The sequence below is a fragment of the Pagrus pagrus genome (assembly GCF_965226575.1).
Source record: "Pagrus pagrus genome assembly, chromosome: 22".
Taxonomy (NCBI): Eukaryota; Metazoa; Chordata; class Actinopteri; order Spariformes; family Sparidae; genus Pagrus; species Pagrus pagrus.
Genome location: NC_140204.1, coordinates 16,595,965 through 16,617,486, shown reverse-complemented (window position 1 = coordinate 16,617,486; position 21,522 = coordinate 16,595,965). Strand labels below are relative to the sequence as shown.

The 21,522-nt window shown below is 41.0% G+C and overlaps 1 long non-coding RNA gene across 1 annotated transcript; it reads left to right on the top strand.

Moving 5' to 3' along the window:
• Positions 1-1,714: 1,714 nt before the first annotated feature.
• LOC311252103 lies at positions 1,715-19,782 on the top strand. Its single transcript, XR_014621490.1, has 3 exons — positions 1,715-1,805; positions 1,904-2,011; positions 19,501-19,782. It is a non-coding gene; the product is annotated as an uncharacterized lncRNA (long non-coding RNA).
• The last annotated feature ends 1,740 nt before the right edge of the window (positions 19,783-21,522 follow it).

Here is a 21,522-nt window from a genome sequence, read left to right as displayed (position 1 = left end):
ACAGGGAAGGACAGGCTGCGCCCTCCGGTGCCTTTGTCCTATTGGCCAAGGGCCCGCCCGGCGCCGGCGGCAACCGATGACATCACTGTGTGAAACGCGGTGGGGGAGGGCGGGGCCTCTGCTGCCTCTTGTCACCCTGGCAACAGGTCCACTCAAGTGTCTGTGTGTGTGTGTGTGTGTGTGCTTGTTAGAGTTATGCAGTGATTGCCTCACCTCTGGCGATAAGTCTGCCACCGATTCTCCTTTATTCTCTTTCTTTCCTCCATCCGTCCATCATTTCTTTTCCCTGTGGCATTACGTTTTGTCATCTCAAAAGTGTTTATGCAATTTTAAAATACACAAACAAGATTCATTTCCTCAGACTATATTTCTCCCAAACAAACATCCATCTCCTCTTTTCATCTCTCCTCACTCCCTTCTTCTCCTGCCCACATGTCCTTTCATCTTCCTCTCTCCTTCCCTCCCTATTTTCCCCCTCATCTCTTCCTCTCTCCTCCCCTCCTCTTCACTCTTTTCAGTATTCACTGGAGTCTATCGTAAGTGGATTGGTTGTGTGCCCACTTAAAAGGAGTGGAGGAATCACACCACTAATCCCATTGTGAAAGAACAAGAGCAGAGGCAGGCCAATGTGTATGTGTGTGTGTGTGTGTGTGTGTGTGAGTGAGAGAGAGAGTCCACGAGTGAGTGACATTACTTCTGTGTGCAAAAAAGTGTGTTTGAAAAAAGGAAGAGAGAGGGTTATCCTGATGGAGAAAGTCAGAGAGAGAGAGAGAGAGAGAGAGAGAGAGAGGGGTCTTTGTGCGTGTGCCCTGTTAAATCAGGCATGTAACGGCAGCTTTTATAGGAAAGCCTCTCTAGACTCCTGTGATAAGTGGCAGGCTTCTCTGATCTGTACATGAAAGACCGTGGGTAAGAAAGGGAGAGAGAGAAAAGGTGGAGGGGGAGAGGAAGTGGGAGAAGAAAAAGAAGGGAAATGTAGCAATGAGAGAGTGGGGAATCAGTGTGGTCTGTCCAAAGAAATTAATTTTTCCACTTCCTGGGGAGCTTCGTGTGCTGTTATCCTAATGACAGAGATGAGAGGAAAAGGGAAGAAAGGACAGGATGACCAAGGACTTTACATTCACATGTCTACATTTACACATCTGCACTGTCAGGGCTGTATGGCCCGCTCATGGCCACTTAGTTGTTGGAGCTTTGCTAATTCAGGAAAGACTCCTACAGTAGTTCTGCAAAAAACCTATCTGCAGAATAGACTTAGGATAAGGGACTACAAATACCAAAAAGCATCTGGAAGTGTTTGGCTCTGGTTATCCTCTAAATGTCAGCACACAACCATATGGAGTAGATCTTTGATTGATTGAAATCTGTATTTCGAGTCCATAAACAAACAAACCAACAAAAGAGTAGTGCATATGAAAACAGGCAATTCAAATTATGTGTACGAAAAGGAGTGTGAAGAAGTGTGAACTTCCATCAAATCCCACCCCCTCTCCATGAATCTCTATCTAATAATTCAGCATAAGCTTCCTTATTTAATCATTACTCATGAAAACATAAATAAATTAATTGATATGTAATATACATATACACAAACATACAAACATGTATATAATTTATATGTGATTTGACCGCGTGGTGGCCTGTTTTGTGACGTTTTTCTGTACTTTGTGTTTAGAGGCGATTGGGGCTGGGCGTGGCTTTTCTGCTGTCCACACACCTGCAGCGCATTGGATGTAATCACCACCTGCTCTTATACCCAGACCTTCCCTCTGCACGGTGCCAGATTATTGTCGCCAGCTCCAGTGGTACTTGGTTTCTCTCAGTGTCTCTAGAGTATTTGTATTTAGAAGCTTTCTTTATGTTCAATCGCCAGTGCCTAAATCCAGCCTCTCTGCTCTTCCAGTGTGACCGGACCATTCCTGTGGACCAACTCCACCACTCGCCATCCAGCCTCCCGCACCTCTGCCACCCGATACAACCCTGAATGACTGAGCCAGCCATCTGCGTAACCGTGAGTCTCCACCTGCACCACCCTGGGAGCCACCAGCCTGCGCTCGAGCTCACTACCGCTATGAATTTAATAAATGAACAACGAATACGCATAATCCCCTTGTGAATTTCAAAGCCCTTCTATATCCCTGTACCTTGTGTAACTTTTATCTGCCAACCAAAACAATGAAGTAGTGGGCTGTGAAACCAAAACAATGAGCTGAAAAAGGATAAACCGCTCCGTAGAGCTGAGGGGAACTGCATTAGTCTCAGTGAGCCCTTTACATACAAATCTATTAATCATATAAGAATATTGGTAAGTGCAGCTTTTAAGTTCCCTAAAGGTTGTGTTTAAAAGAATAGCATAGTTTTTCCTTGAAATGTCTTTTCTCTTCACAAGAAAACAATGCGGACAGATACGGAGGACTGAAAATGCTAAAATCAAAAATAAATAAATGGCTCAATAAATCAATCAATGTGTAATTAATTATTTCCATCCATCATCCAAATATGATCCAGATTAGAGCCCTGGTCGTAGATGCTGTAAGCTAAGTCGGTGAACCCAAGACATAAACAAGTAATTAAATACATTTAAAAATTCGATGAATCAATAAATAAAATAGAAAATTACAGGGGAAAGTAAATAAATAGTTGAATTAAAACAAAGGTAAATAAATACAGAGGCAAATTAAAGTGGAAATATCCATATATTTTAACTTTTAATAAATCAATTAATGCCTACATTTATTTTCATTACCATTTTATTTTGGCAGCTTCAGTCCTCCATAGGTGTATGGCAGTGATTTGCAGCACTTAAACAGTGTTACACTCTTTTCAATTTGGCTCTGAGACATAACGGTCATATTTCACACTTCTATTAGAAGTCTCAAGACAGTCTCAAAGAAAGAAAGAGAGGGGAAAAAGACAGCCAGTAACGAAGAGAGAAAACACAGAGATGTTCACAGTGAACTTGGATCACAGGAAGTCTCGTCTGATCTGTGTCCTTTAATAACGTCTTTCTTCTGTCCTTTCCAACCTTGATCTACATGCTTGCACCATGCCAACCGCAGCGCGTCTTTCTTGTCATCTTTTATTCCTTCATCCCTCCCTTTCTCTACCTCACACACTCATCACCCACCAGGCGCAAACACACTTCCCTTTCATTCCTGACACTCCTGTTTTCTTCTCCTCACTCCCACCACTCCTCGCCCTGTGGGAGGTAGAGAGAGATTCATAGAGGCTGAAGTGATATCATTGTTAACGGTTGTCCTCTGAGCTCCCCTTTGAAACACACACACACACACACACACACACACACACACACACACACACACACACACACACACACACACACACACACACACACACACACACACACACACACACACACACACGCAGAGATGGTGATTGCAATCAAACACAGAGGGTGACTGCGCGAGCAACGAAGAGACACAAATGCACAAACACACTTTAAGTAACACACACACACACACACACACAACATCCTTAGCACTCCGCCGTCTGCTGTCAAGAGGGTTTGTTCCCACGCCGTAGGGAGTGTGCCTCATGATCAGCCGACTGTGTGTATGCATGTGTGTGTGTTGGAGGCTGTATCGGGACACTTGGGGCTTCTCCTTGGGGATTAAACTCGTGTTTTAATGTCAAAGAAGGTTGCACTGCTGGTGGCTGGAGGATTTGCTTACAGACGCACACACACACACACTCAGTTACCTCAGGTCAGAATTGGCTGTCGCCGCTGTCGTCAAACAGAATGTATTAGCTTATTTCAAATACAATATGGTGTGAGCTATTGTCTCACCAGCCAATCCATTAAAGTGACCACAGAGGTCCCAGTGGTACCAGCATCAATCCTCCTAATGCCTAGGCCGGGCAGGCACTGTGTGAATAAGTGGGGTTTTAGGTGACCGGCTGGTGAAGCAGGGAGAATAATTTTGTATTTTAATGACTGTGGATTGTTTCTCAGATGTCTAAAGCTAACAAGGAATCGCAACAGAGATCCCAATCGTATTGCATTGGACCAATGCCTTATATTCATGGGCTCACAGTTAAAAAATACATGGACGTGTTCTGATGTGTGTTTCACTTATTTTCTCCCACATGAAAGTTGTTTTTGTCTGTTTCCTGTTGCAAGAAGACACCGATCAATGTCTTTTTAATTTTAATGAACTTCTCCTGCAGCCTGCATGCAATTTTGAGCTCAGAGAATGCCTTTGGTTACATTAAGTGAAGTAAAAAATAGTGAAACTGAGCAAATTGGCTGATTATTATGCACCAGAGTCCCTCCAACGCTCCATTCAGACTGAGATAATTTCTCCAGGGGAGGTGGGGTGATTTTAACATTACCTGTGCTTGTCAATGATAGTAAAATGGACTACAGTGCACTTGCAGGTAGTTGTCAAACTCGCTGGTCGTCCTGTAATTGAAGTCCAGTCTGGAGTGTCATCCTTGTATTTTAAAGTGGATATCTGCAGGAAGAGCTGCCTGTCCTACTACTTTATCACTCAGTAGGGTTGTTGCCTTTTATATGAAAAAGGCCTACTTGGGAACCATCAGATGGGATATTGTAAGGTAGATACTTTTGGCTTGTCCTGCTGAAGTCTCTTACACACCAAATTGTGCAATGGTTAAGATACTGTCTGGAATAGTGAATATAATTACAGAGAATCACAGTGAATATTTTACTTCCCACCTCCTCCGTAATGTTAACCCTATTCAAATGGGGTAGATGAAAAAACAACAACATAACAGCATTATTTTGCATTGCTTCTGTGCTTGATGTTAGAGAAAAATGGCCGCCGTCTGAGCTTGATGTTAAAAGAAAATGGCCGCCGTCAAAGTCAGAATTAATCAGGAATTAAAGTAGTTAAGCTTTTTTGAACACATAAGGCTTGTTTAGTTTTTATATGTTTTAAGGATTTTTTGAAAATAGACAGCTCATTCAAAAAAATTAAAAAACAGTGGTGTGCTATCTGAAAACCTACATCTATGGATAAAATATTTCGCCATCTCTCTCTCTCTCTTTTTTTTTAATCCTGAATTAAAACCCCTATTTTAATAGTGTTGAAATTTAAGATTGGTGCTTGAGAGTCCTTTTCAGAAGTCCAGGTTTGAAAAAATCCCCAAAAAGTTCTGATTCTGATGGTTAATCATTAAATATTTGCAAAACATGTCCATCAGTCTCAACTTTGCTTACTCTATACTTATTAGCTTATGTTAGCGTGCTGACTAAGATGGTAACATTATACTGAGCATGAGCATATTAGCACTATCATTGTGCGCATGTTGCCTTAGCTTAAACACAACACAAACCAGAATGTCAACACAAACCAGAATAATGTTTTGTGTCTTCCTTCAAGAAGACATGGATCACCATATGTTACAGTGTACAGTGTACTGTACAAGATCCTCAGTGCTGCATACATGGTGATAAGCTCAGAAAATGCTTCCAGCAAGAGAGAATGGAGAAAAAAAATGCTGAATGTGCAATTGAGGTGCTCTTTTTGTATCAGATTCTCTTGAAAAAGAAAAGGAAGTAAGAAAAACATGAATCAATTCAAATGGTATTGTTTAAATGTGATCGTCACGCAGTGTAGAAGCACAGCAAAACAAAAACATGGTTTTCATTTCAACAGCTAATGTCTTGCAGAATAGAATACAAGGTAGATCATTATTTTCAGTTTATGTTTTATTTCAAGGTCAGCGTTGGGTAGAGCCTACACAACCCTATTCAACATTTGAAGTACATCTTCCTGTTGGTCCACCATTTCCCTGCTTTTATATAAACAGCCTTTTGTCCTCGAATGACCTTGACTGTGCAAGTTTTACTTGGACGGCATCATTTACATCTAAATTAGCATCAGTTACAGGTATTGACTGCCCTGGCTGTGAATTAAATCAACCCCATTGATCCAATCTGAGCCAACGACAGATACAATTGGGACTGCGATACGGATTCATGTGATACTATTCAAGGTCCAGACAAAAGGTAATGGGCTCAGATGGATTACAACACCAGAGTCTGAATAAATGAACTGTAGAGGCTATTGTCAGTATGAATAAGTTCTGGCTGATTCATGCAAATGCGATGAGGCCTTTCTTAGAAGATCAAGTTAGAATACTTAGTAGACGACAATGGAGCTGATATAGAAACGCTGACATCTACATTTAATTTCTTACTCTTCCACCTTACAATAGTTAATAGTGTAGTCATTTTCTTGAAAGGAACAAGAATCGCTACAGTCTTTAATAGTGAACTTCAGCACAAAGCCTCATTCTTATCTCATAAGCTGATTATTTGAGAAGTGTTTTTTGGGGTGAATCGAGGAAGAGGATTTCATAGCGGGATAGAAGGGTTTGAGTGTTGTTTTTCAACATGGGTATTAATGCTGTTTTGATCCCATTGTTATGAGACATCGTGGCTTTAAGGCATCAGTGTCTCTCGGTTGACTGGCTTTGGGGTGTCACTGTGTTTTGGTGATTCTGTTCCCGACTAGACAGATGGCATTTGGCGCAATATGCTTCTTTGTGTCAAATTCCCTTAAACCTTGAAGCCAATTGTTATGTGTTTGATGTTGTTTGGATACAGTTTGAGCCATAACATAGCCTTGTACATTCTTAACAGTATTAGGTGGTGTTTCATGTTGTAAACAGATTAAATCTTGAGTAATGCAAGCTGAGACCAAAGACTGCTGTTCATATAGTTTAGTCTAAGGGCCATCATCCCTCCATTTACCAAAATGTGTAGTTTAGTTCCTGACAGCACAATATTCGCCTCACAAAGCCAGCAATTTTCTCTTTTTTATGCCTCTGCGACAGCCAAGGCCAGAGGAATTATGTTTTTGGGGTTGTCCTTCGTTCCCATTCTTGTGAGCGTAAAGAGAGAGATATCTCTTGAGGGAATTTCTTCAAATTTGGTACAAATGTTCAGTTGGACTCCAGGATGAACTGATCAGAATTTGGTGGCCAAAGGTCAGAGGTCAAGGTCACTTTGATCTTACAAAACACATTGTCGGCCATGACTCAAGAATTCATACGATAATTACGATACAATTTTACACAAAGAATAAAATGATGAAGCCATGACATTTTATATCCAGAATGGGTTAAATGCACTGTGACGTCATAATATTCAAAATATTCTGCCCATTATTCAACACCATAGCTCAGGAAGCAGCAACTGCAAGCCGGCTATTCTAAGCTTTCTTTTTTTTGTTTTTTGTTTTTTTTGTTTGCTTCTGTCATCGTAGTCTTGGAGGAGAGTATAGTCATTTTAGACAGCTTTCCCTCCACTTGACTGGACAACAAACACAGGTCCAACAAGTAACCAAATTCATCTTTTCAAGACAGCAACTGTTTCTCCATCTCATTGTCAAGCAAATTTAAATGTGCATTATTATGTTGCTTATCAGGAGAATTATTATTTTTTACTACCTTCACGACCACTGACAGTTTTACTTTCAATGCCAATGCTAATCTTTTTAAATTTTAGTTCATTTTTAGTTTACTCTTGTAATTAATTAACTTGTCTTACTTCTATTGTTATTGTTTTAGGCATGTATTTAACTTCTTTAAACACTTTATAGTTTGCATTTTTGTCTTCACTCCTATTGCCTCATACTGGGCCCAGTGTGTGACCTTCACCTGAGGAACCCTCTGGTTGTTACTGGTTTTTCTATTGCACTGTAAATTTTTGTAGCAATCTCTGGCACAATTTCCTTCTGGATTAATAAAGTTGTTGTCTCATTTTACCTCCTATCAAACGGTTGTAATAAGCATTGTAGAAGAAGTAGAGGTTGCTAAATGGAAACGAAACCACCTCTAATAACCTCAACCTAAAAAAAAAAAACAGTAGAGGAAGAAGAAACAAAGCCAGTCCCCTTGGTCACGTATGAGGAAATGTGGGAATTCATCCGGGATTGGGAATCTCATGGGAATATCACCAACAGTAGGCACTGCTTCTTCTTCTTCTATCTGAGTGGAAAAAGCAGAGTGAGTCATGTGAGATAAATGTTCACAGTAGATTGACAGTTTGTAAAAAGATAAAATGCAAATATTTCAGCTAACCCATTTCAGCCATGGATTCTATCGGTACTGGTAATACTGTACTCACCCAAGTGATTTCTGAGATCTTGGAAAGTGGTGAGATCAGTAAAAATAGGTCTTACTGTGCAATGAGAACAATAATAAGGGTTGTAAATATGCAGTTTTTCCAGATTAGCTGCCACTTTATTTGAAGGTCAAATGAAAAATGAATGCACATTATGAATGTTCACAACTATGACAAGTACAATGGGGTGAAAGTTGATCCAGGATTGTGGCTGTATAAGCACTGTTGAATGTTTCCAACAAACAGTTTGAGGATGCCATCATCCATCGCCGGTGGCTGACAGCCATGGACTACTGATCCCTGACCATCGTAACACCGTGATTTAAAAGGCTCCCCACCAGAGAGCACAATTAAGAGGCGTGTCCCCTCAGAGTTGCCGTAGGTCAAGAGTTGTTGTTGTTGTTGTTGTTGTTGTTTGTGATATGTGGGTAGAGGAAATAAAAGAAGTATGTTGCTGCTCAGTGCACTAAACGTACGTCTCTATGTCCCGTTTATAATTTTCGTGTTAAACCAGCTAAGTTACGCGTACCCAAGACACTTAAATTTGTGGCAGCAGTGTTTCTCTTCCCGCAGGCCGCTGTTTCTCTGTTGCACCTTTTTTTTATACAGTGTCCTTAGCTCAGCTTCCTTGGCTAGTAGGCCAACATTGTTTTGTGCATATGGACAGGTGGTGCGGAGACGAGGACGCTTTTACACCTGGCACAGGGATGTATGTCGGTGGTAATGGAATGATATCAACGTCCATCACAATGTGTCACCGTAGACCTCGTCATTTGCCAATTATGACATCACCCAACCCTCATTCTGGTACTATATTTTATTTGATATATCAGACCTGCCTGCTGTCCTAACCCCCTTGTTATAGTATCCTCCACTGTCATAAAGTGCACTGACCTTTATTTTCTTTTGAATGTGTGCATATTCATGTAAATGATTTCACCCAGAGCAACTATGATTGAGAAGATTTGTGTGTGTGTGTGGGGGGGGGCTCTGCACTATATTTGGCTGTTTTAGTTTCTAAATGATGGTGCGAAGCCATTTACCCTCAGTTCAGACTAAGTTAATTTCATACTAATTTTCATTACATTACTGTCTTCAATGCAAATGAGTACGGGCCTTTTTAAATACTTGAAAAACAGGACCATTTTATTATAACTTAGTTAAATAGAATAGAACCAAGCAATGCAATGTGAAGAAGGAGCAAACACAATATAAACTGGTTCAGATGGACCTTATGCTTTGACCTCCACCTAATTGATGAACTCAACCCCGGAGCAAATCCTAACCTTTAAGTGGTCAGCCTACAAAGACTCAGAGGACAGCCTGAGGCACGTAGAGGTCTGTTTGCAAGAAGAACGGACTGTTTTGTGCTGTTGTGAAAGAAAAACGACATCCATTCCGTCATTTTCTGGAAGCTGGTCTTCTTTTCAGACCTTTTGTGTTTGTGTATACCAACACAATCATTGAATCTCCCTTAACTTTAGAGAGATAGATGGAACTGTTCATTATTTCTTTGGAAAGCCATAAATAATCAGACAGTTTTGTCTTACTTATTATCCTGACTGCACCTCTTTCACCTCGTATGTCAGTGTCAGAATTGACAGATGCGTGAGATACAAATAGTCACATCTGGAGGGCGTCTTCATCCTCACCATCTCCTTCATTGGTCTGACAGTTTGGGCAGCCGTCACCGTCACAGTTGACAAACCGCCCTTGTGGACCCACTATGACAGGGATGATGATGTTGCTGATTGCTGATTGAAGTGGCATTTCCAATGCTGCAGACATTCAATCACTCTCATATATAATTACTCACAAGGCAATGGGGCAACAGGTTGTTAGGGTCTATGGAGGAAATGGAAAAATGGAGGAAAAGTGTGTGTGTTTTGACAAAACAGTGCACGCTTTCAACTACTTATACTGGGACACGCATGGTCAGATTCACTTTAACCACAGGGCACCATGAAATTGCCTTTAGTTGTCAATTTGTGCTCTCTTGTCTAAGTGCAGAGCAGCCCATTGTTGATATTGACAGTGTTGCGTCTGCACTGCTTTACGCTATATTGACTATTCAGAAGGCCTATTCAATTTTCCAATAGGCCAAATGCTAAAACATTTGTTTGTTTCTATCAGCTTGACAGCACAGTTGTAGCCTCTTGAATGTTTTTTTATTTAATTATTATTATTTTGAAGTATTTCTCAGCCCTAAGTGGCTGATATTGATTCAATGGTACTGTATGCACACTGTCCACACTTTGAGCTGCTTTGCCCTCCATTAGCTGGGATAGCGCCATCAGATGTGCATTGATTTGGCTGTGAACAGACAGTGCTTGTATTGTGTGTAATCAGGCGGCTTTTCAGCTTCACAGTATGTTCTAATACGCCAGGGTCACAGCAGGTAACTACATATACAACAGGGCCTTTTTAAATAAATCTTACAATTCTGAGTTAAAATTTCTTCTCCAAAGCTACACAGTGCCTCTTTGATATACATTATTATTGAGGTAATAACACAAACTCAGAAATATAAATTTTTTCCATAACTTAATAAACAAGCTGTTCTCAGAGGAAAATAAGGTCCCAGAACACTGTTTGAAGCTAGAAAGGTGGCAGGGTCCGCAGTATAAAACAGTGTTGTCCTTTAAGGTCAGTTTGTTTATTCTGTTGATTCAGTCATGAAAACAAAGACAGTTTGTTTATTTAGTTTGTTCAGGCATAAAAAAAAATCAGCCAATGAAAATCTTCCTCTTCTCATTAAAATGTCTTCCCCAAAACTACGTAGTGCACCTTTTCACAAGTAAAAAGATTTAAATGTAGGACACTCTTCGAGGAAAACAGAGGCAGCCTTCTGAACAGTCAATTTCAACCTTATTTTTTGTAGATATTAGACTGAAAATGATTCTTGGCGTCCCAGAAATTGCCCTGTTAGTACAGACGGGTGGTACAAAATAGGAAAGTGACAACAAGGTTGAATTACATTTACAGTCTCTCCGTGTAGGCTGCTTTCAAATGAGTACTTTGAATAAATGCAAGCAGGTGCTGGTTAGAACAAAACTGACCTCACCTGTCTATCTCGTGGGTGGTTTCAACACACAGTAAATTGGGCGCACGCTCACACGCACGCGCACACTCTTTCCCCCCTCGTCCCCCCCTCTATAAATGTCAGAAAGCATTGATTGTGCGACTGTGAACAGGAGCCCAGAGGCAATTTCAGGTTTTGTTTGTGTCTTAACAAAGATATAAAAAAAACTGACAGTGTATTTAAAGGTCAAAACTGGAGAATAGAGGGGTACTGCGTGTGTTTGAGCGTAAATGTGCGGGGCCGGGGAGGATGGAGGAATTTGGAAACTAAGAGAAAGTAGGGTAGAATTACTTTGAAAAAATCTTGGAAAAAATTAAAACTTTAATGTTTTTGTGAGAACAAAACCACGAGTGTGAAGTTTGCTGATTTTTTTCTTTCTTTTTTTTTATTCTGCAAGATTTGATTATAGTAATATTGTGTGTGTGTGTGTGTGTGTGTGTATATGTGAGTGTGTTTCTGTGTGTGTGCTTTGAGTGCAGAGGGGCTTTCTTATTAGATTTTGGAAATATGGAAAAGGCTTTTCTCTCTCTTGCACAACACACTGGTGGATGTGCTTTTGAGCGATGTTGCTCATGGGTATTCCTTTTGAGTTGGACTGTCTTTGAGGCTTCGGCGTGCAGTTGGACCCGTCTCAAAAAGTCTGTACGGTTTGCATCATACAAGTGAAATAATGTCTTCTTCCTTGTATTTGCTTTGGGCCAAACTACTGATGATGCTAAGACCTTTTTTTTCTCTTGAGCAGACAATGTTTGTTTTTTTTGGTTAGGACTCGAAAGATGTCATTAATAAAATCACAGGACCTCACACACACACACATATTAATCTGTCTTTCTGCAGGAGGAGCCCCTGCTTGGTGTCGGATTTAATCTCAGTCTCAATCCACAGGCACTAATCCTGCAGATTATAGACCCCTCACTCCACGGTTTGTTATTAACAGCATCTTTATTATATGTGACAATCCCCTCTGAGCGATACTGCCCTCTCAGCATTTGCCCATGTGACACCAGCTGAGACCTGGACATATATTAACACACATATTCTCATCATGTGCTATAATGTATAATCCTCATATAAGATAGCTATGCTTATTGGTGCATGCATCGCTACACAAACAGATGCACCATAGATATGCAGCATTTGACCTGGGAGCGACCTCGCTTAACATATTGTTGATTTTGCATAGAATGAGGAATTAGTGAGACTACACACTCGCATGCTCATCATCAAATGCACACCAATTATTAAGGTGATTAAGTGCTCTGTATTAATCCGTATCAGTGTCAGTCATAAGACAAACAACTGAAATATGCTGACTTTCACCACATGTCAGAGGAATCATTTCAGGATTAAGCAGATACGTGTGTGTGTGTGTGTGTGTCTGTGTCTGTGTGTGTTGTGTAATCACATGTAATCTGTAATTATATAGACACTGAACATGGGGCATATATAATCCCGTTGACCTGGTAAAGAGAGAGATGGGCTAAGATAAATTTACATTATATAATCAGTGACAACTCCAGATCGAAACAAGGAGGATTAATAGCATCTTATTATCAAATCAAATGTACATAATGTGGCTCAGAAGGGAAACATTTTTGATAAATTTGGGTCGATGTTCTGCTGAATAAGTAGCTAGGGTGAACTAGAGTTCGGGTTATTTGACTGAAACGGAAAGGTTAACGTGTGCTAACAAAATATTGCTCTGGGAAACAAAGAAACTGTGGACCATAGATATGCTCCCAATACAACAGCTTCCTCAGTTTTGGATTCTTTGAGCTCACGTCCCCCTCAAAGGTCAGCACTGTCGAGGCAACTCGGTGTTGGTCAACGGCGCGAATATTCATGTCAAAGTTGACCAAACTTGAACTCAAAGTGAATCCTCTAATAAACACAGGCTACTACAGAGAGGTGCACAGTACAGACTGACAGAGAGAGACAGAAGCACACATCCATTCATTATAAATGATATTGACTCAAACAGAGAAATTAATTATTAAATGAAGAGAGCACTGGGCACCAACATCGCAACCACCAGTAACACCAGTGCAACTACTTAGCAACACTCCTAACATTCAACCACCTGCTTTTAAAAGCATTTCTACTCCTCTCCAAGTGATTGTCACCTCTTTTTTCAGTGACAGGCTGTTGTTCAGCCACTAACTCATTCAGCTACAGACTCGTAACAGTAAGCAGCAACTGTCGCTTTTCAGACTGAAGTACGTTCGTGACGGCTATTTTGCTTGTGTTTATATGATTGGGGCATTTAACAGAGTTGTTTATGTTGTTATGTATTCATTAGTCTAAAAAACCTAAGAGATCTTGTGGAATGTTGCAAACTAGCCTTTAACACATATCTCTAAGCTGGCCAGCAAGAGCTATGGGGCGGTCAGTGTCGGTGTAGTCAGGCAGTGCACTGTGACGTGGTTCAGAGGAGTGGCTCTGGAGGGAGGACAGAAGGGGGGAGGTGGGATCCTTTTAAAAATTTAGCTTAAGCTTGGTTTTGGGCAAGCTTTTTAGGAGGCATGAAAATGCTAATATTTCTGGATAACATAATGAACCTCTATACAGTTTCAATTTGAGGTTTTTTTTCTATGTTATTCTGCTGGCCTCTGAGCATGTGGGTATGTATATGCATGAGAGGGACTAGAGATTTTCATAATGGAGAACTGCCAGTAGAGTGAGAGTGTGTGTGTGTGTGTGTGTGTGTGTGTGTGTGTGTGTGTGTGTGTGTGTGTGTGTGTGTGTGTGTGTGTGTGTGTGTGTGTGTGTGTGTGTGTGTGTGTGTGTGTGTGTGTGTGTGTGTGTGTGTGTGTGTGTGTGTGTGTGTGTGTGTGTGTGTGTGTGTGTGAGAGAGAGAGACTGGATTGATGCCAATGAGTCTGGATCAGCATTAGTTGAGATCAGAGAGTGGTGTCATGATCCTTCCACGGGACTATGTGTGTGTGCATGTATGTGCATTTGGCATGGGTAATCGCTATGACGCCGTAGCTCCTCTGTCTCTCCTTCCTGCCTCTGTTCATCATTCCTTCATGGGCTCTCTGCTCAGCCAATCAGTCTCCATGTAAGCTTTCTTATTATTATGTTATTTTGAGGCTCCCCGTTAACTAAGATTCGTTTTCACTTTCTTGATATTTTGCCATGTCATATCAGCCAGACTGTGTTTACTAGCGGTTGAGTGGGAAGGTAATTAAAACGTGATAGCCTGCATTTTTTGTCTGGCTCCGCTTTTACTTGTGAAGGAACCACAGCAAATATTTAACATGATAAAAAATAGACAATTTTGTCTCTATGTCTGGTGTGATATGAGCTGGTGATGTTTGCGCTTACATAACGTTTAACAAGCTGGTTTCAAAATGCACAAACTAGTTTATTTTTCTCACCACATAGCAAATAATATACCCACATCTTGGCTTTTTGCTGTCCGCATGTGTTATGCTCTAAAATATGTCTTATTTGAACGCAATTCATTTGAATGTGTGTGACTGGGCGCCATCTTGGCTCCACAGAGCAGCACTGGACAGGAGCCAAGATGGCAGATGGCTGCTTGTCTGCAGGGTTTGGATTCCTACAGGGTGTCTAATACAGCAAACACAGACAACTGGGTGGAGGAAGATGCTGCCCGGACGTAGATGCTGATATTTATTGTCTCTGATTTTTTTTCTTTCTTATCTTTGATTCTGTCCTCCCTCATTCAGTGTCAGTTTTAGTGTTTCCCACCCGTTCCATCTTGTCCTCTTTTTGAGTTTTCTGACAATTAGACAGAATAAAAACACAGGAAATGTATTTTATTGTCTCCCTTCCATTTTCCAATTTATATGTCGGTACAACTTAAACATTTAAGCTCAAATGATTTATAGAACAATGTGATTATGGTGTAATTAAACAATGTAAAATATAAACTTTAATGAGTAGGGAAGCAATGTCACTGGCTTGTTTCATTGCAGTCCATTTAACATTTGAGTTATTTTGCTGACATTCTTATCTGGAGCATTTTGCAGTGTGCAACTGTGGCACAGTAGGCTTTAAACTCTCGTACTAAATCAGCCGATGATATGAAAAACGCTAGATGAGTTCCAGGACAGAAGATTAGATTAAAACTTTGCTGGGCATCTAAAAAAAAAAAAAAAATCTATTATCTTCTGCCAAACAAATAGATAGGAAATGAAGACATGCTGAGCACTATGTACGCATTTGTTTTGTGGGTTGGTATTAAGGGGTAATTTCATTCTGAGGATGTGACAAATGCATCGTCCTCATTCCTACATCAGTCAGTTCTGTATCCTTTTGTTCTCTCTTTCCTTTTTCCTCCATTTCCTCTTTTCATTTTCTAAATCACTCCATATTTCTCCCTTTCTTTGTCCTTTTTCTTTGCTTTTCTCTCTCGTTCTCCCCTATTTTTGACTCCATCTCATCCCACTCAACCTCTCTCCGCATCCCTGCATCTCTCTTTTCCAATCCTCGATCTCTACTCCTGGAGCAACAGTATGTATACACCCGGTTGCCGTGGCAACCGGAGGAGGCCACATGAGCGGGTGGATGAACAAAAGACCCAGAGACCCTCATCCACAGAGAGAGTGAGAGAGAAAGCGAGAGAAGGAGAGTGAGAGAGAGAGAGAGAGAGAAGGAAAATCAGATTTCATTTTTAGGCGAGGGGTTTGGTGTGTGTGGAAAATGAGGAGGTGGAGGAGGAGGGAGAGGAGGAGAGGGGGGAGGGATGGATAGCGTAGGTGAGGTGAGTTCATAAATGAAAGAGAGAGAGAGAGAGGGAGAGGGGGGGAAGGGAGATGTGGTTAACAAAGCAAAAAAAAAAAAAAAAAAAGGGAAAAGCTTTCTGTGAATATAGAAAAGAAAAGCCTAAAAAATGCAACAGTGAATTATGTAAAACTGCAGCTGTCACAGCAGCCTGGCCAGCGGTGGTGTCTCTGAATTAGAGATCATTTTAAAATCACTTGGAGGTGCAGAAGATTGCACGGCATTATATTTTTGCTAAGACCATTTCAGAGGTGTTTCGTATTGTTCAAGAGGTAATTCTGAAGGCAATTTGTCTGAAAAAAATCTGTTGTTTTTTTTTCAGAAAATCTTTAAGGTGTTTTACTGCATATTTACAACAATGGGATCGTTCCTGCTTCTGTATCACTGGCTCCATATTACTCATACGTAAAGCAAGTAATACACCAGCAGTGTGTACAGTACGTAGCGTAGGCAGTCATATGTGTGTGAGAGAGAGGGAATAATACTAGCAGGAGTCTGTAGCCTCTTTCATACTCCTTTCACACTGGTGAAAATAAAAGACTCAGGCCCATTAAAGAGTCAGTTGCCTTTAAAAAACCTCTCCTCCATGATATCACTTACACTCTCCACAACTGTGTCCTGTCTGAAATCCAGTTTCTGCTGTTCAGCTGGAATGCATTCTGCTTCACTGGCAGTAGACACCTCATTTCCAGCAGTTTTTCTAACCAGCTTTTTGGCTAGTAGCTGACATGACCCGCCCTAACCTGGGCACGTTCACATCAACGTAAGACGGCTTAGCTAGCACAAAAAACAAATTGGGTTCTGGTAAAGGATGGAAACAACTGCCGTACGACAGGGACAGTAGGGACAGTAAATGATTGTTACTGCCGTGTTATGCCATTATTGTTTAAATAACAGCTGTTGATGTTAATGTTATATGTCACAAGACAATGATGCTGTTGTGTTACACAAAACTGGCATTTGTTGCAGAGGTACTGTGTAAAAAGGGCCTGTGAGAGTTGAACCCACAATGTTGCCCTTATATGAACCGTTAACTTGCTGTTAGCTCCATCACCCAGGTTGAGGGCCATAAATATCTAAGGGGTCATAAGATGATCAACAGGTCAGGAAGGAGAAAGAAAAACACGACAACAAAGTCAAATTTAGCTTTTTTCTTATGTAATTTGGAATACAAATACAGTTTTACCCATTTAGACCTTCATGTATTATTAAAATGAAACCAAAGGAGAAGTTCGGTTGAAGCTCTCAAGCATTTGATTTCCTCCTCCATTTTTTTATCATCATTTCCAGTTTCTCCAACTCATTTTGTCCTTTTGTGTGTTTTCTCTGTTCATTTCTTATCTCTCTATTATAAATGAGACGTCCTCGTGGAAAACAGACAAAATATGGATAACAGAGAATAATACACAGTAAGACATCATGTCCTCAAAACACCACGGGTTTTAATCCACCTTGTCATCTCTTTACTCTTGTTTACATATTACATAAGGCTCAGACGCCTTAAAGAAGATCTTTCAAGACCAATATTGTTCTTAGTATCACATAACTTTTGACTTTTGCTTTTGGGAACTCTGCTGATAGAGGAATCATTGTAATTGGCTCTGAATGTTTTCTAAAAGCTGAAAAAGCTCTTTCTACAGTAAATACTATCTATGTCTCCTTACCAACCTGGGGAGGGGGACGCATCTAGTACTTTCAAGATGGGCATCACAAGGTGATTTATCAAGTAAGGAGAGAAGAAGAAAAGCATTCATGTGACGTACGTTTATTGTTTCAGACTTTTTTTCTGTTGAAATGAAACAATATTAGAGGGAACACTTTTGCTGACGTGCTCACAGACAACTAAACTGGTAAAAGATGATCATCATACTGACAGTGGGTGTCACAAACGGCATGGTGGTAAATTGTCAGAGTTTTAATATTTGATTTGTAATATTCAAATGATCTGAGTCTTTTCCATTCGTCACTGGTAGAAACTTTGACTGCTGACAACATTTCTCCTGTGTATTTGTCTTTCCAACACCTACAGGTGACGGCAGCAGAGTGGTGGAACCTTGTGTGCACCATAAGACACCCTCAAACACACGCCGGCGTTTCAGTCATGCACCACTTTCATTTTAAATAAAGCATTTTAATGAAGGCGCAAAAAATACACACTGTATGCTTACATGTATCGCGTTATCTTCAGTAACAAAACCTAACAAAACCACGACTGTTTGACAATGTTAAGAACGATGCAAACTCTGTTTATTTTAAATGTCTGAGCAGATGTTGAATATAACACATTAGTGCTAACATGACCTTGGAACCATTCACATGCAAAGCTGACACTAGAGGGGTTGGTAGAGCATCACAGTTTGAGGGCACTGGCCAAGCTGCCGACTTTGACGAGTTGAAATTGGGAAGGTGTTGTTATTTTGCTATGTGCTTAAAATTAGATAAAGCAACCATATGCTAATTTAAGTAATACAAAGGCACTGGTTTAACATAAAATATAAATATATTGTATGATATAAAATTATCCATAGAATAAATCCTTCCTTTAATGAGCCACCTCAAGGCTTCTTCCAATTACTAGCTGTAAAGAAAACAACTAAAAGCCTCGTTTCTACTTTAATCAGCATCTTCGGTTGTATTGCAGGGCTGGTAATTATGTTGCCCTTGTTGAGGCTCATTCTGAACAAGGAGCCGACACGTGTTCAGTCTCATATTAAGTTGTAACCTAGTAATAATTAGGGGGAAAGTTACACTTGGGAAAATGTCAAGTTGATTTCCACTTCAATTAGTCCTCTCGTTATGTTTTACTCTTTTTCATCAGCAGCTTTCTCACTTTCAGTTTTTCACTTTCAGCGTCTGTGTTGCAGGCTATGGGACACAGCATGTTGCCTCTCTCAATCATCAATACAATATTGACCTCAAACTCTCCCATCAAGTCCATTAATAACCTTTTAAAGTCCATAATTAACAGTTGAGTTAGTCGCAAATGTGCTCCCATTTGTAAAGTAAACGTATGGAGTGCTGATCCTTTGCAGAAAGTGCAGATAGAGCCTTCAGGGCACAAGTGAGAGAATCAAAATCAATTATCCTGCCTATTAAAACTTGTCAGGAGTGTGTGTGTGTGTGTGTGTGTGTGTGTGTGTGTGTGTGTGTGTGTGTGTGTGTGTGTGTGTGTGTGTGTGTGTGTGTGTGTGTGTGTTGTGTGTTGTGTGTTGTGTGTTGTGTGTTGTGTGTTGTGTGTTGTGTGTTGTGTGTGTGTGTGTGTGTGTGTGTGTGTGTGTGTGTGTGTGTGTGTGTGTGAGCTGAAACAGGACAGCCTTATGCAAATATAATTACACCAATTAAACCACAGAGGGGCTTCCGCGGGGGTTTTGGGTGGAAAGACTGGCAGCAGACGTGTGTGACTGCTGCTGTGTGTGTGCCAGTGGGTAAGGTGGTTATAGAGCTGGTGTGTGTGTGTGTGTGTTCATGTATATAAGTCGTTGTGCACATGAGTGGGTGTTGACATTCTGGGAACACTATTCTTCACACCCTCTCCTCCATCCCCCATCAGCACCACCATCGCCCCCATCCCCCAAAGCCTGCTCCCCCGTCTTCCCGTCTGTCTTCAGGGAGCTGATGGAGCTCAAAGGAGAAGCTTGGGAGGGACTCCGTGTTTGGAGGAGCGATGGAGGAAGGAACGAGGACGAGGAGAGTGTACAGATGAAAAGGAGGCTGAATGATTGAGCCCAGGAGCAAATCAGTCGCCACTTCACACGTAGTTGGAGGGATAAAGAAGTAGCAGCGGCCGCGTGTGACCCGTATCATGAATAAAAGATCTTATGTATCAAAACACCAGGGTTACTTTCTTTTCTCTCTTATTAATGAGTTTGTGCCAGGTAAGAACAATTAGCCTTGACCCATTTAACTTCACTCATTAAATCTATGCTGCAGGTGCAGGATGTTAGAGAGGGATTTTGAGGCTTTGTGACAAGTAAAAACCTGCTTTTATCTCGGATGAATGTTGCTATGCCACGAACACCCTGAAAGAATAACGACTTGTTTTTGTGTGTGCCTTGACCCTGCTTGAGATGTGCTTTTGCCACCTTATTTTGGAAGAACGGATCAGAGGAACAGAGACCCGAACCAGGGGCCGAGTTGGACAGGGTGGAAATTATCGGGCCAGGTAAGGTCTTTTGGGTTACTACTACAATAGGTTTACATGCTTTAATGCTCAAAAAAACACATCTCTTTAGAATAAAGGCGTATCCTAAAGATGATGAAATGGATGACATAGGATTGTTAATCTCTAAATCGATATGTCTATCCGGATCGATGGATTGTTGTACCCAGACTATCCAGAATGAATCAGCTCTGATCGTAGGGTTTGCTTTAATAACTGCAGGAGAGTAAGTATAGATGGACTGACTGAGAGGAATGAAACAAGATCAAGAAGTCATCTGAGCGTGAAAAGTCATTTAAAAAGTTATATGGTGTTAGAGGCAGTGGAAGGTGTTCATCAAGAAAGATTATGGAGCTTGGGATTGCTACGCAGACTAGTATCACGGCAGTGTGATGACATTTTATCTATAGGATTCCTGTACATGGGCACGAATTCTCAATTATAATCATGATACAAATGGAAACTTTGTGTCCTATATTGATAAAATGTTGTGACTGTTTCACCAACTAATCTTTGCCTGACCTTAACCAAAGTGCTTTTGATGCCTAAAGCTAACCACGGACTGGATGCAAAACCCTGAATTCTGGTGTGACAGTCCCGGTTTTGTACACCCCGCCATCCGCCCTGCGACCCCACGGCAGTACATGTGGCGTTTCATTCAGTTAAAGGACCGTGGTGCGGGCACGAAAGACAAGAAGACAGCTCCACAAACTGCCGTGATACTATGTTGTGCTCTGGAGCAGTCAGGACACCAGCTTCCTTTACACACAACACTCTGCTAAAAAAATGATTAATAATAGTAAAAGCTACAAAACTCTATTCCTGATTGTTTCCTCATCAGTTTTGCCTTAAGAAAAGTTTAGTACAAGACGTGCATGTGATGGAGACAAAGGGAGTGAATGACTGGCTAAACTGATGTAATATTTCCTGACATGTCCCCCCCCCTCTCTCTGAACAGATCGGTATTCACTGGTTTTTGCCCAAAGGGTAACACCAGGGACCGTGTCTGTCAGGTTAAATTTACCCCAGAGAAACTACCTCTTCATACACTCAGAAGAAAAACAACAGAATTTTTTCTGACATTGTCGAAAAAAAAAATCTCTCCGGTCTTGTCCTCATGAGAGATAAACTGTCATCACAATGCAGCAGGGGCCATTGTATTACAAACATCAGCGGCCACTGGAAGTTGCTGTCAAGCTTTCGTCTCTGTTCGCTTCCAGAATACAGCGACGGCATCACACACTCGAGTGCACTCTGCAGAGCTGACGGCATCTGAGCAACTCGGCAAAGAGCAGGCAGCGCTGAAACCAAGAAAATTAACTGTTTTGTGATCACTGAGACACAGCAGGCACAGATTTGTGGAGTGCTTCTATTGAAGATTCAGAAGCTCATTTGTGGAGGCAGTAAGTTACT